At 39.8% G+C, this 13165-nt stretch overlaps 1 protein-coding gene across 13 annotated transcripts in view; it reads left to right on the forward strand.

Moving 5' to 3' along the window:
• Positions 1-8126: 8126 nt before the first annotated feature.
• MIPOL1 (mirror-image polydactyly 1) overlaps positions 8127-13165 on the forward strand; it is a 323462-nt gene continuing 318423 nt past the window's right edge. For 6 of the 13 annotated variants that reach the window (XM_072761446.1, XM_072761448.1, XM_072761447.1 and 3 more), the window contains exon 1: positions 8210-8349. The gene's annotated coding sequence lies outside the window, so the exon portion shown is untranslated. Of the gene's footprint in view, positions 8358-13165 lie in introns of all 13 variants that reach the window. The other 7 variants (XM_072761454.1, XM_072761451.1, XM_072761452.1 and 4 more) reach the window with 4 other exon arrangements.

Here is a 13165-nt window from a genome sequence, read left to right on the forward strand (position 1 = left end):
TGATGCTGTAATGTCCTGATGCTAGAGCAAAACTGCTACAGTATCAAGCTTATATTTTGATTTTATTTTTTAAAGATAGATAGATTGATTGATTTATGAAAAAGAGAGCCCATAGATGGGGGGCAGTGAGGAGGGTGGTGAGGGTGGAGAGGGAGAAAGAGTCTTAAGCAGACTCCTCTCTGAGCACACAGACTGATGCAGGGCTGGATCTCATGACCCTCAGATGATGACCTGAGCTGAAACCAAAGTCGGATGTTTAACTAACTGTACCACCCAGGCACCCCAAGCTTATATTTTTAAGTTATAGATTATTTAGCCAATCTTGGTTGGGAATTACATAATTAAAGTATTGACTCATCTATCAGTTTGCAGAATGGCTAGAAACTAAACTGCCTGGAGCCTTAAAATCCTCACTGGACTTAAATATCTGAAAATTTGTTCAGTGTCTTTTTGAAATAAAGCTTTTGTATTGGGCCATCGGATAAGCTAATGTTCAAGACTAAAATAACAGTGGCTTGAACAAGATAAAAATTTATTTTCTCTCTTATATGAGCTCAGTTTATTTTAAAATTACAATATTTACTCATTTTGAAAAAATTCTCAAATTTAAAATATACTTCATTAGCGTCTAACTAGAAGTTGCAGAGTAACTCTGTGGTACACATACTATGACTGGACCCACATTTTAAAATACCGTTCGCTGAAAAACACATAGCCACTCTAGGCCCATAGACTTCTATTTCAGGGTCAAAACACAGACACATAAATGCAGAACTTGGTATACATGGAGTCTATCCATGGAATAGGGTAGAAAGTTGGAAAGAGTGGCTTATGGACACAAAATCTTGATGGACAGGGACACTTGGGTGGCTCTGCGGTTGGGCATCTGCCTTCAGCTCAGGGTGTGATTCCAGGGTCCTGGGATCAAGTCCGGCTCCCTGTAAGGAGCCTGCTTCTCCCTCTGCCTAGGTCTCTGCCCCTCTGTCTGTGTCTCTCATGAATAAATAAATGAAATCTTTTTAAAAAAAAAAAGTCTTGATGGACAAAAGAGATTATAACTCTTGAACTATTCAAGAGATCTATTATCCCATAGTATTCGTTTACAGAAGTATTAGAAGTATTGAAGAAATGCTATTTGCAAGTGAAAGACTCATGCTTTAAAATTTGTGGGTCTGATTATCACTGCTTTAAACTCTCAATGTCTTCTAACTTACAAATACTAAGGCATCATGTTAGTTTTTAGGACAGATTTTAGGTTCTGGTGCATTAGATTTTCCCATCATCTAACAGAGCATTTCTAAATTCCAAAGGATTTTCCTGGATAGTGTGAACAAAATATTAGGAAGCTTTTTTCAACATTTAGAGGTCATTTATATAATGGAATTCTGTTATTTGGGACATAGTTGGGAATCTAGAAGTTAAAGATTCTAAGCAGTCAAGATACAATTTGCTCCTAGGAGCTTCCCAGGCTTTCACTTAGGACTAGTTTCAGACCCAATTATAAAAAGGTAGCTTGGTTCATAGCAAATTAGAAAGAAGAAATTAAAAGAGAATTGGGGAGGGAGAAATCAAGGAGATTCCAAAAAGTAAAGAGCAACCTGCAACTATCCAGCCATATTCAGTCTACCTAGCAAATTGGAATAATGACAACCTTCATTTATTGCTTATGTTATACCAGGCAATGGGCTGTTTTGTAACCCATTATTTCGATCACAATATCCCTGTAACAAAGATATTTTTGTCCTCATCTTATACTGGCACAGAAGTTAAGTAACTTGCCTAAAGTCACATTGAGTATTTGATTGAAGTATTATTTGAACCTAATATATGATTAAATATAAAATATATTTATAAAATACGTAATTAGGAGGCCTCTTTCTGAATCGCTAGCTATGTAGTTATGTTCTAATTTTAATTTCAGCTTTTCTACCCATACATAAAAGTCATAATGTAAAATTATTCAGAGTAAATAGCTTGTTGTATCCTTGGCTTGGTAAACAATGAATTGGTAAGCTGGATCAGGAATTTTATATATTTGAAGTGAGAAAAGCACTAACTTTGGTGTCACAAATTGCGTATGTATAAATGCTGAGAATTTTCGGTTTATTAAGTCAAGGTATCTCAACAATGGCACCTTAACAATTTGGGTCAGATAATTAACTCTGTTGTGAGACGCTGTCCTGTGCAATGCAGGATATTTAGCAGCATCCCAAGCCTCTACCCATTAGCTGCCAGTGGCAACTCCATCCCCAGCTGTGACAACCAGAAATGTCTCCAGACATTGCTAAATGTTCCCTGCAGAGCAACAGTGTCCTTAGTGGAGAATCACTGGTTTAAGTAAAAGAGCTCATATAAGTGAAGCCTATTTTAACTTTTTAGAATAGATAACGACAAACTTAAAAGAGACTTTAATCAATTCCTTATTTGACAGTTTAGGGGACTGAAGTGGACAAGACAGAGGGAGAGGGAGAGGGAGAGGGAGAATCTTAAGCAGATTCTATGTGGGGCTCAATCCCACAACCCTGAGATCATGACCTGAGGTGAAATCAAGAATTGGACCCTTAATGGACTGAGCCATCCAGGCACCCTAACAGTGGCTGTACTGTACTACATATCCAAAAAAATGTATAAGCCTTCCTATTTCTCCACATTCCTCGCAAACTTATTTTCCTTTTTTTTTTTTTTAAATATTGCCATCTTAGTCTATGTGAGGAAGGTGACATCACATATTGTGGCTTTAATTTGCATTTCCTCAATGACCAATGAAGTTGGCCATCTTTTTCACATGCTTGTAGCAATGTATTGCTTGTAGCTATTTGTATATATTCTTTGGAGAAATACCTTTTTAAGTCTATTGCTCATTTTTTACTGGATTGTCTTTGTTATAGTGTTGTACAGGTTCTTTATATATTCTGGATATTAAACTCTTATCAGATATTATTTGCCCACGTTTCTCCTGTTCTGTGAGTTGTCTTTATAATGTCCTTTGATGCACAAAAGTTTTTAATTTTGGTGAAATCCAGTTTATCTATCTTTTTGTTGCTTATGCTTTTGGTGTCTAAGAACCACTGCCAAATTTAAGGTAAAAAAGATTTAATCCTGTATTTTATAGTTTTAGCTCTTTATTTAGGTTGTTGGTCAATTCTGAGTTAATTTTTGTATGGCCATACCACTGAGATATTGTGGGTTCATTTCCAGACCAACACAATAAAGTCAAATGAATTTTTTGTTACCCAGTACATATAAAAGTTAGGTTTACATTATACTGTAGTCTATCAAATGTGCAATAGCATTATGTCTAAAAAAACAATGTACATACCCTCATTAAAAAATACTTTATTGCTAAAAATGCCAAGCATCATGTATGCTTTCAGCAAGTAATATTTTGTTGGTGGAGGGTCTTGCCTCAGTGTTAATGGCTACTGACTGATCAGGGTGGTGGTTGCTGCAGGTGGCTATGGCGATCTTTTAAAGTTTAAGACAATGTTATTTGCCACATCCATTTATTCTTCCTTTCACAACTGATTTCTCTGTAGCATGCAAAGTTCTTTGATAGCATTGTACATACAGCCAATTTTCTTTCAGGATTGGAGTCAAGCCTCTCAAAACCTACCACTGCTTTATTAACTAAGTTTGTGTCACATTCTTTTTTTTTAAATATTTTATTTATTTATTATGAGACAGAGAAAGAGAGAGGCAGAGACACAGGCAGAGGGAGAAGCAGACTCCATGCAGGGAGGCTGACGTGGGACTCGATCCCGGGACCCTGGGATCACAATCTGAGCTGAAGGCAGAAGCTCAACCGCTGAGCCACCCAGGCGTCCCTTGTGTCACATTCTAAATCCTTTGTTTTCATCCCAACAATTCTCACAGTATATTGACTAGGAGTAGATGGGATCTACTCCTAGTAACTCAAGGAGTCACTTTTTTTGTATCCATAAGAAGTAACTTATCTGTTACAGTTTGATCATGCGACTATAGCAAGTCAGTCACATCTTCAGGCTCTACTTCTAATTCTAGTTTTCTTGATATTTCTACCACATCTCTAGTTACTTCATTCACTGAGGCCTTAAATCCTTCAACATCATCAGTTAAGGTTATAATCAACTTCTTCCAAGCTCCTTTTAATGTTGATATTTTAACCTCTTCCCATGAATCACAAATAGTCTTAATGACACCTAAAATGGTGAATACTTTCCAAGAGGTTTTCAAATTACGTTGCCCAGATCCATCAAAGAATCACTACTTATGGCTGCTAGAGCCTTACGAAATGTATTTCTTAAATAATAAGACTTGAAAGTTAAAAATACTCCTTCACCTGTGGGCTGAGGAGTGAATGTTGTGCTAAGCATGAAAACAACATTAATCACATTGTACATCTCCATCAGAGCTCTTAAGCAACCAGGTGCATCGTCAATGAACAGTAATATTTTGAAAGACATTTTTTTTCTGAGCAGTAGGTCTCAACAGAGGGCTTAAAATATATTCAGAGATCATGTTATAACCAGATGTACTTTCATCCAGACTGTTGTTACATTTATAAAGCACAGGCAGAGTAGAGTTAGCATAATTCTTAAGAGCCCTACAAACTAGAATGGTAAGTGAGCATTGGCTTCAACTTAAAGTCAGTAGCTTCATTAGACCTTAAGAAAGTCAGCCTGTTTTTGGAAGCTTTTGAAGCCAGGCATTGACTTATAGCTGTGAAAGTCCTAGAAGGCATCTTCTTCCAATAGAAGGCTGTTTCAACTGCAATGAAAATCTGTTGTTTAGTGTAGCCACCTTCATTAATTAGTTGCATCTTCTGGATATCTTGCTTCACTTTATATTTTTGTTATGGAGATGGATTATTATACCTCAAGATTTTGTACTGAAGCTTCCTCACCTCTCTCAGCCTTCACAGAACTGAAGAGAGTTTAGGGCCTTGTTCTGGATTAGGGTTTGGTTTAAGGGAATGTTGTGTCTGATGTAATCTACCCAGACCACTAAAATTTCCTCTATTTCAGCAATAAGACTGCTTTTCTTTCTTGTTCATGTGTTCACTGGAGTAGAACTTTTAATTTCTTTCAAGAACTTTTTCTTTGTATTCACAACTTGGCTGTCTGGCTCTAGGACTCCAGCTTTCAGCTTATGTTGTCTGTTCAACATGCCTTCCTCACTGAGCTCAATCATCTCTAGTTTTTGATTTAAGGTGAGAGACATGTGACTCCTCCTTTCACGTGAACACTTAGAGGACATTGTAGAGTTAGTAATTGGTGTAATTTCAATATTGTTGTGTTTCAGGAAACAGGGATGCCTAGGGAGAGGGATAGAGACGGAAGAATGACTGGTTGGTGGACTAATCAGAACGCATACCTTTATTAAGTTTGTTGTCATATATGGGCATGGTTCATCATGCCTCCAAAATAATTACATCAAAGATCACTGATCGCAGATCTAAATAACAAATAATGAAAAAGTTTGAAATATTCCAAGAATTACCAAAATGTGACAGAGACACAAAATGAGCAAATGCTGCTGGAAAATAACACTGATATATTTGCTTGACACAGAATTGCCACAAATCTTCAATTTGTAAAAAAAACACACTATCTGTGAAATGCAATAAAGCAAAGTGCAACAAAATGAAGTATGCCTGCAGATGGAGTAAAGTAGGCATCTAAATTCATTCTTTTGCATATGGTTATCCAGATAGCCCAGCACCATCTGTTAAAGAGACTATTTTTTTCCGCATTGAATGGTCTTGGAATCCTTGTTAAAAATCAACTGGCCATAGATATTTTGGTTTCTTTCTGGGCTCTCTATTGTTTCCATTGGTATTTATGTCTATCCTTATGTTTGAAAGCATTCATGATCAGACATTCTTTTGCTCCCTGTAAAGAAAGAGGAGGGTTCATTTTCTTTTTCCTTCCATCTTTAGCCAAATTTCTGCAAAAGCTCAACTTATAAGAGGGATGAAGGCATAGACAATATTTTTGATAATTAGCTTGAGAACAGGAAAGAAGGCTCTAATTGGTCTCTTTCATTTCCTATGGACTGGCAACTATTAGCAGGATAAAGAATAAGGATATATATACACAAACACACACACATGTAACTATGGTGTGGAAGAGGTTTGGAGAAAAACTAGGTATATAGTTCTGAAACATTCAGGAAAAGAGCATAAGGAATTACTTCAAGTAAGTTAGAGGAAGTACCTGGGAGAAAAGACCTAATGTTTGAACTCATTAGATACCAAAGGTGGAAGAAAAAACAAGTTACTGAAGGGAAAGAAAACATAGTTTTCTCTTGACCTGGGGGACTTTCAGCACCCAGATAAGTTTGAAAAAACTAGGGCTAATGTATCTTTACCTAGAGAAAAATAATACAATCACTTTCTCTAAGTTTAACCAATAAATCCATTATTTGGTTTGAATTTTCTCAATTTGTGGTCATTTTCCATTTCTTCTTAATCCTTAGGTAGGAAAAGCAACTTTCTCTCCTTTCTTTTGCACATTTGAGTTGGCTCTAAACCTCTTCACAGGTCATTTTTGATTGGAGTGCCCTTCTCATCTATTCTAATAAGCTATACCACTCCTCTCTTTGTCTCATATACTCAGGGTATTTTGTGTCTGTAAATATTTGACTCAGACCTTGATTGAAGTAAAGAAAAAATGTATTTCAAAGCTGAATCTGTAACAAACCTCTTTAAAGCACTGTCCATTCATTACAATATAATAGCCAAGAGTTTGTGAATATTATAACCGATTTTGTTCAGTTTTAAAAGATTTTATTTATTTTAGAGAATGGGAGAAAGGGCAGAGGGAGTGGGAGAGAGAATCCCAAGCAGACCCCTAACACCCCCCACCCCCTGCTGAGTGTGGAGCTCAACGCAATCTCAGGACCCAAGATCATTCCAGCAGGAATCAGAGTCCTACGCTCAATTGACTGAGTCAGCCCGGCACTCCTGTTCCGAATTATTTATTTTAAAGATTTTATTCATTCATTCATGAGAGATACAGAGAGAGGCAGAAACATAGGCAGAGGGAGAAGCAGGCTCCCTGTGGGGAGCCCAATGCAGGACCCCATCCCAGCACCCTAGGATCAAGAACTGAGCCAAAGGCAGACGCTCAACCACTGAGCCACCCAGATGTCCCTAACCAATTTATATCCATATTTGTTTCTTTTTTCACTCCCCTTTTTTGCACTTACTAAAGTGTAAATTCCTTTCATTAACTTGAACCATTAACTTAGGAACCTGACCCACAACACTTCCTTCATATTATGCCTATTCTCTGGGGATGTGTTTAAAAAAAAAAAACACATAACAAACAAAACCCATTTTTATTGTTTAACACCCAGATAGATGAGTACCAGGCACATAGTATGTACTCAATAATTATTTGGTGTCTGAAGGAGTGACATTTATAAAAGCAATACTGATATGTGGAATAAAAAAAAACCCCACATTGAATTACTAGCAGCTATTTAATTATGCCAGTCCTTTCTTGTTTCAACACAGAGGAACACGAATTGAGGGCTTAAATCTTTAATTCTGGAAGATTCAACATTGTGTCTTAAAGAATTCATTAGCTGAACTTAAGCACCCGGATCTCGCTCTATAGTTCTTCAATCAGAAAAGTTAACCACCTCCAAGTTTTAGTCTGTAAACACTCTCTGGCCAGCTTTTTGCTCACCCAACTGGAATCCACTTCAGCCCTTTTCGTTCAACCATCACTACACAACATGCCCTTCCCCCCCCCGCCCCCCCGGTTTCTTCTTACCCCCAAACCACACGCAAACCAACCAGGAAACCACAATTCCTCCAGCGCCTTGGAGAGTGCAGCCCCAACTATGAGGCCATAAGACGCGTTTTTAACCACACGGCTTCCCTCCTCTAGCCTGATAAGGTTGTCCGGACAGTATTTTACTCCTGCAGGACGCTCCTGTAGTCTCGTAGCCGACAACAGCAGCTCCCCGCCGGTTCAGCCACCGAAAACTACAGACACCGCCTTCCTCTTCCTCCCCACGCCCCCGAGTACTCGGCCGGCGCGCCCGGTCCTCCAGAAGCCCCGCCCCGCGGCCCCAGCGCCGCAGTGCGCGCATGCCCGGTGCGCGCCGTCTGCCCGAGCGCGGCGCCCGTGCGCCCCGCTTCCCCGTGGCCGCGGCGCGCGGCGTGCGGCCGGCTCCCTCCCCCGACGCGCCCCGCCGGGTCGTTTGCGGGCGCGCGCACCTCCTCGGACGGGTGGGCCCCGGGGTCGGGAGGCTCCGAGCGAAAGTGGATTGGCTGACGTAGCGGCCGCGCGTCGGGCCTCAGAAACTCTGGGCAAGCGCCGAGAGTCGGCTCTCCCGGCAGCGCCAGGCGCATCTCAGGTAAACAGGTAGGCGGGGAGGCTTGGGCGACCGGAGAAAAGGACGGGTGGGCTTAGGTCCAGCCCTGGAAGTTTCGGCCGCAGCCTCCCTGGAGCAGAAGCGGCTGCGCGGAATCTGCACCCGGTGAATGTTGACCCCGTCTGGCTCACGCGAAGGTCAGCGTCGTGGGAGCCGCAGGTCCTCTTTCTGGGCATAATTCCGGCGTCCTTCCGTTTCTTGGGACAAAAGTTCAGTAGCTGAGCCTTTATGGAAGGGTGTAGGGTTTTGTTTGCTTTCCCCTTACGTGGCGGCAGTTGGAGAGTTCAGGTCCGGGCTCAATCTAGGATTGACTGTGTGTCCTTGAGAGTCAATCATTGTGTTTCAGCTCGCACTCCCCCTGTGAGTTTCAGCAAAGAATGCGACGCTGCTTTAGGCACAGAGAGCCCTGCTGTACGAGGATAGTATTTGAATTTCTGGGTTCACAATGTCCCTGAGCCCAAATTTCTCTGGAAGGTGACGCCACCGAATAGTATTTGTGAAGTTTTTTTAAGCTCCAGGGATGGAAGGAACTAGATAAACACAAGGTAGCTGCCTTATTAAGCAGGATGGAAGAAAAGAAAGAGAAAGAAAGAAAAGAAAAGAAAAGAAAAAAGAAATTCACAGGACAGGCTTTTTGGAAAACATCCTTTGAACGTTTTATGCAGATTAAATCACTGTGGCAGTAAACAAAAGTAAACCAACACAAAGAGCCAAACAAAACCACATTTCAAGGCCCCCCCACTCTCCAGGTAACTTTGACATACTACCATAAATTACTGGCTTTTCAAAGTTTCTCCTTGGGATTTAGTGTGGTGCTAAACGCAAATGACAGTTACATGCCCATTTGGCTATCCTGTGCAATAGTATACCAAGAAAATTAAAACAAGCTGACGTCTCTATAAGATAACAAGATACTCCATTGGTTAGAAGTAATGATGGCAAGTCAGAAAAATGTAAGGGAGGAAGTGTACACAATTTTCTTTTAAAGGCATAGATTTTGTAAAAATCTTTTTAGTATGTTTTTAAGGTATAATAGACATAGAGAAAACCATATGAATCATAAGTGTATAGCTCATTTTAATTTTCACAAAGCCCATACATATTCATGTATCCAGTACCTAGATCAAGAAGGACCTTTACTTACTCTTAGAAACCCCACTTTGCGTGACCCATTTCCAAAGGTGACTGTTATGTCTGTTTCTAAGGTCATCTATGAATTTACCTATTCTTGTCTTTATGTAAATGGAATCATACAGTAAATAGCCACTTGAGTCTCACTTTTGCTCAATATTGTATTTGTGAGATTTGTACAAGTTCTGTAGCAGTAGTTCTTTTTTAAAGATTTTTTAAAAAACTTTTTTAAAGATTTTATTTATTTATTCATAGAGATGCAGAGAGAGAGAGAGAGAGAGAGAGAGGCAGAGGGAAAAGCAGGCTCCATGCAGAAAGCCTGATGTGGGACTCAATCCAGGGTCTCCAGGATCAAGCCCTGGGCTGCAGGCGGCGCTAAACCGCTGCGCCACCGGGGCTGCCCCCCTTTTTAAGATTTTTTAAAATTTATTTATTCGTGAGAGACACAGAGAGAGAGACACAGGCAGAGGGAGAAGCAGGCTCCGCGCAGGGAGCCGGTGGCAGGACCTGATCTCAGGACTCCAGGATCACTCCCTGGGCCAAAGGCAGGCGCTAAACTGCTGAGCCACCCAGGGATTCCCCCCGTAGCAGTAGTTCTTATGCTGCATAATATTCCATCTAGTTCCTGGCTGTTATGAATAGGGTTTCTATGAATTTAGAAGTACTGTTGACCCTTGAACAACATGCATTTGGACTGTAGGGGTCCACTTATGTGTGGATTTTTTTCAATAAGTACAGTACACTACTGTAAATATATATTTTTTCTTCCTTGTGATTTTCTGAATATTTTCTTTTCTTCAGCTTATTTTATTGTAAGAATGTAGTTATATAATACATATACAAAATTTGTATAAATAGACTGTGTTATTGATAGGTTTCCAGTCAACAGTAGGCTATTAGTTAAAGTTTCAGGGAGTCAGAAGTTAAACTTGGATTTTTGGCTGTGTGGGGTTGGTGCTTCTAACTCCTGTTTATTTAAGGGTCAATTGTGTTTTGGTGAATATATGTGTACATTTCTGTTGGCTATACATATACCTATTGGTGAAATAGTTATAGGGTATGCGGGTATGTATTTTTGGTATACACTACCAGAAAAAAATTTCAGATTAGTTGTGTCAACACTCCTGTCAGTGTCGCTTGAGAATTCTGACTCTTCCAAATTCTTGCAACATTTAGTGTTGTCTTTTTCAATTTAACTATTCAGGTGGATTTATAGTGATATCACATTGGCGTTTTCCCCCTCATTTTCCCTAATAATATTTAACACCTCTTCATATGTTTATTGATCATTTAGATATCCTCTATTTCAGGGGTTAAATTTTTCTACAAGGGGCCAGATAGTAAATATAGGCAGTCCTTGCTTTGTAGAGTTTCATTTAATGCAGTAATGTCTAAAGCTAGGACTGCTTGTATTTTAGGCTTTGCAGATCATATACAGCCTCTGTTGTATTTTCTTCTTTCTTCCTTTCCTTGTTTCTTGTTTCTTTTCTTTATTTTTTTCTTTCCCTTTCGCCTGCCTGCTTGTTTGCTTGCCTTTCCTCCTTTTCTTCCTCTGTCCCTTCCCCCCCTTTTTTATTCTTATTTCATAGATTGCTAACTCCTACTTTGTTGAGAAATGACTGTTTCAAAATGACAGTTCAGGAACACCGGGATGGCTCAGTCAGTTAAGTGTCCAGATCTTGATGTTGGCTCAGGTCATGATCTCAGGGTGGTGAGATCAAAACCCCAGGTCAGGCTGCCACTCAGCAGAGTCCGTTCAAGATTCTCCCTCCCTCTGCGCCTCCCCTGCAGATGCGCTTGCTTGCCTTGCTCTTTATCTCAAATAAATAAATCTTTTTAAAAAATGATAGTTCAATCTTTAGCCCAATGGTGGTAGTGAAATTATTTTATTATTATTATTATTGTTGTTGTTTTATGGTGAAAAATTTATATTTAGATTTATAGCCGCTGGACTCAGTTTAGATGATCCCAATTTTGTTGGCAACATCCAAAGCATCATAGTCAGGAGCCAGTCAAACATATGCTTTCTTCTCTCCATCAGGCTTGATCGAGGTGTTGACCTTGGCCACATCAATGTCCTAGAGCTTCTTCACAGCCTGTTTGATCTGGTGCTTATTGGCCCTGACATCCACAATGAACACAAGTGTGTTGTCTTCTGTTTTCTTCATGGCTGATTCAGTAGTTAGGGGGAACTTGATGATGGCATAGTGATCAAGCTTGTTTCTCCTGGGGGTGCTCTTTCGAGGATATTTGGGCTGCCTTCAGAGACCTACGGTCTTGGGTCGTCAGAATGTAGGTGACTGTGCGGATCTTCCTTTTTTTTTGGTGACTGTACTCCTTTCAGCACCGCTTTCTTCACTTTCAAAGCCTTTGCTTTGGCTTCGACTTTGGGAAGGGCAGGGGCTTCCGTCTTCGCCTTCGGCGCCATCTTCGTGAAAGGCGGTAGTGAAATTATTAATTGAGGGGGCTACATTGAAAAAAAATCTAAATACCTAATAGGGTTAAATATTAAGTGTGTGCTCTAGTGTTTTGAGGTTAAATAATAGTATTAATGCAGCACGTGCTATAGCGTTTTGGAGTTAAATTTGGAATCTCTAAGCATACTTACTTTGTTCTTACCAGTTTTACCTCAAGGCTAGTTAGAGAGCTGTTTCAGGCTTCTTTATACTGTTCTGATTACTCCTTTTACCTATCCCTTTAAAACTGAAGAACAAAAGAGAGGTAAGAGGTGAGAAAAAGGAGATACACCCCTTTTCTGATATTGTGTAAAAGGCTAGGAAGGGATGAATATCCAAATAGTTCTGGACACTTTGAGTAAAATAAAAGTATAAAAAGCATAAAATCCTTTTGTAATATTTTGAGATACTGTCATTTGAGGTGTTCCAATGTGGGATGGCTTGATTAAAATTTACATCTATCTGAGTACATCAAACTATGGAAAGTAATATAGCCAGTGATTTGGGTCATGAAAGCTGTGGCCTCCCTGCCGATGGTGGAGGTCCTTTCTGTTTTAGGTGCTCCTTTGGGCTGTCCAGTTCATCTTCTCTTACTTGGGGCTTCCTGCCTTTCACTGAGTACCAAAAATATCAAAAAAACCTTTTGAAAGTGTCAAACAGTTTGACTACTATTTCAGCCTAGGTTAACATTTTTAGCTAACAATTTCTTTTTTCACAGATGGTTTATAGAAGTGAATTTAGGAATGTATTTAGATATATGCTAATACTAATGAGAGATTTAGGGGTAATCTCCATCAATTTGATCTCTTCTTTGATTATAGGTAATTGAGTTTGGGTCATTCTTTCTTGATTGTTATGCAAACACAGATTTACAATAAGCCACTTAGGCCTAGCTTCTACCACCAGCCACTGTTGTCCTTAAGTATCTCTCACATAGAAATTCTGGATCTGGGGCAGCCCTGGTGGCTCAGCGATTTAGCGCCACCTTATTCCAGTTCCCTTTCTGTTATGCTATTTGTGAGAGCCAGCCTTCTAAGATAACCCTGGTATCCATCCTCTTGTGTAATCCTTTTCCATTGAGGATAGACTACCTAGAGGCTCACTTCTAATAGGATATGATGAAAGTTAAGAGATTATGTTACAGTAGATGTAACTTCCTTTTTGCTGGCCCTTTCTTTCTTGCTCACTTGGATGAAACCACCTGCTATATC

The sequence above is a fragment of the Vulpes vulpes genome, chromosome 6 (genome assembly GCF_048418805.1).
Source record: "Vulpes vulpes isolate BD-2025 chromosome 6, VulVul3, whole genome shotgun sequence".
NCBI classification, from domain to species: domain Eukaryota; kingdom Metazoa; phylum Chordata; class Mammalia; order Carnivora; family Canidae; genus Vulpes; species Vulpes vulpes.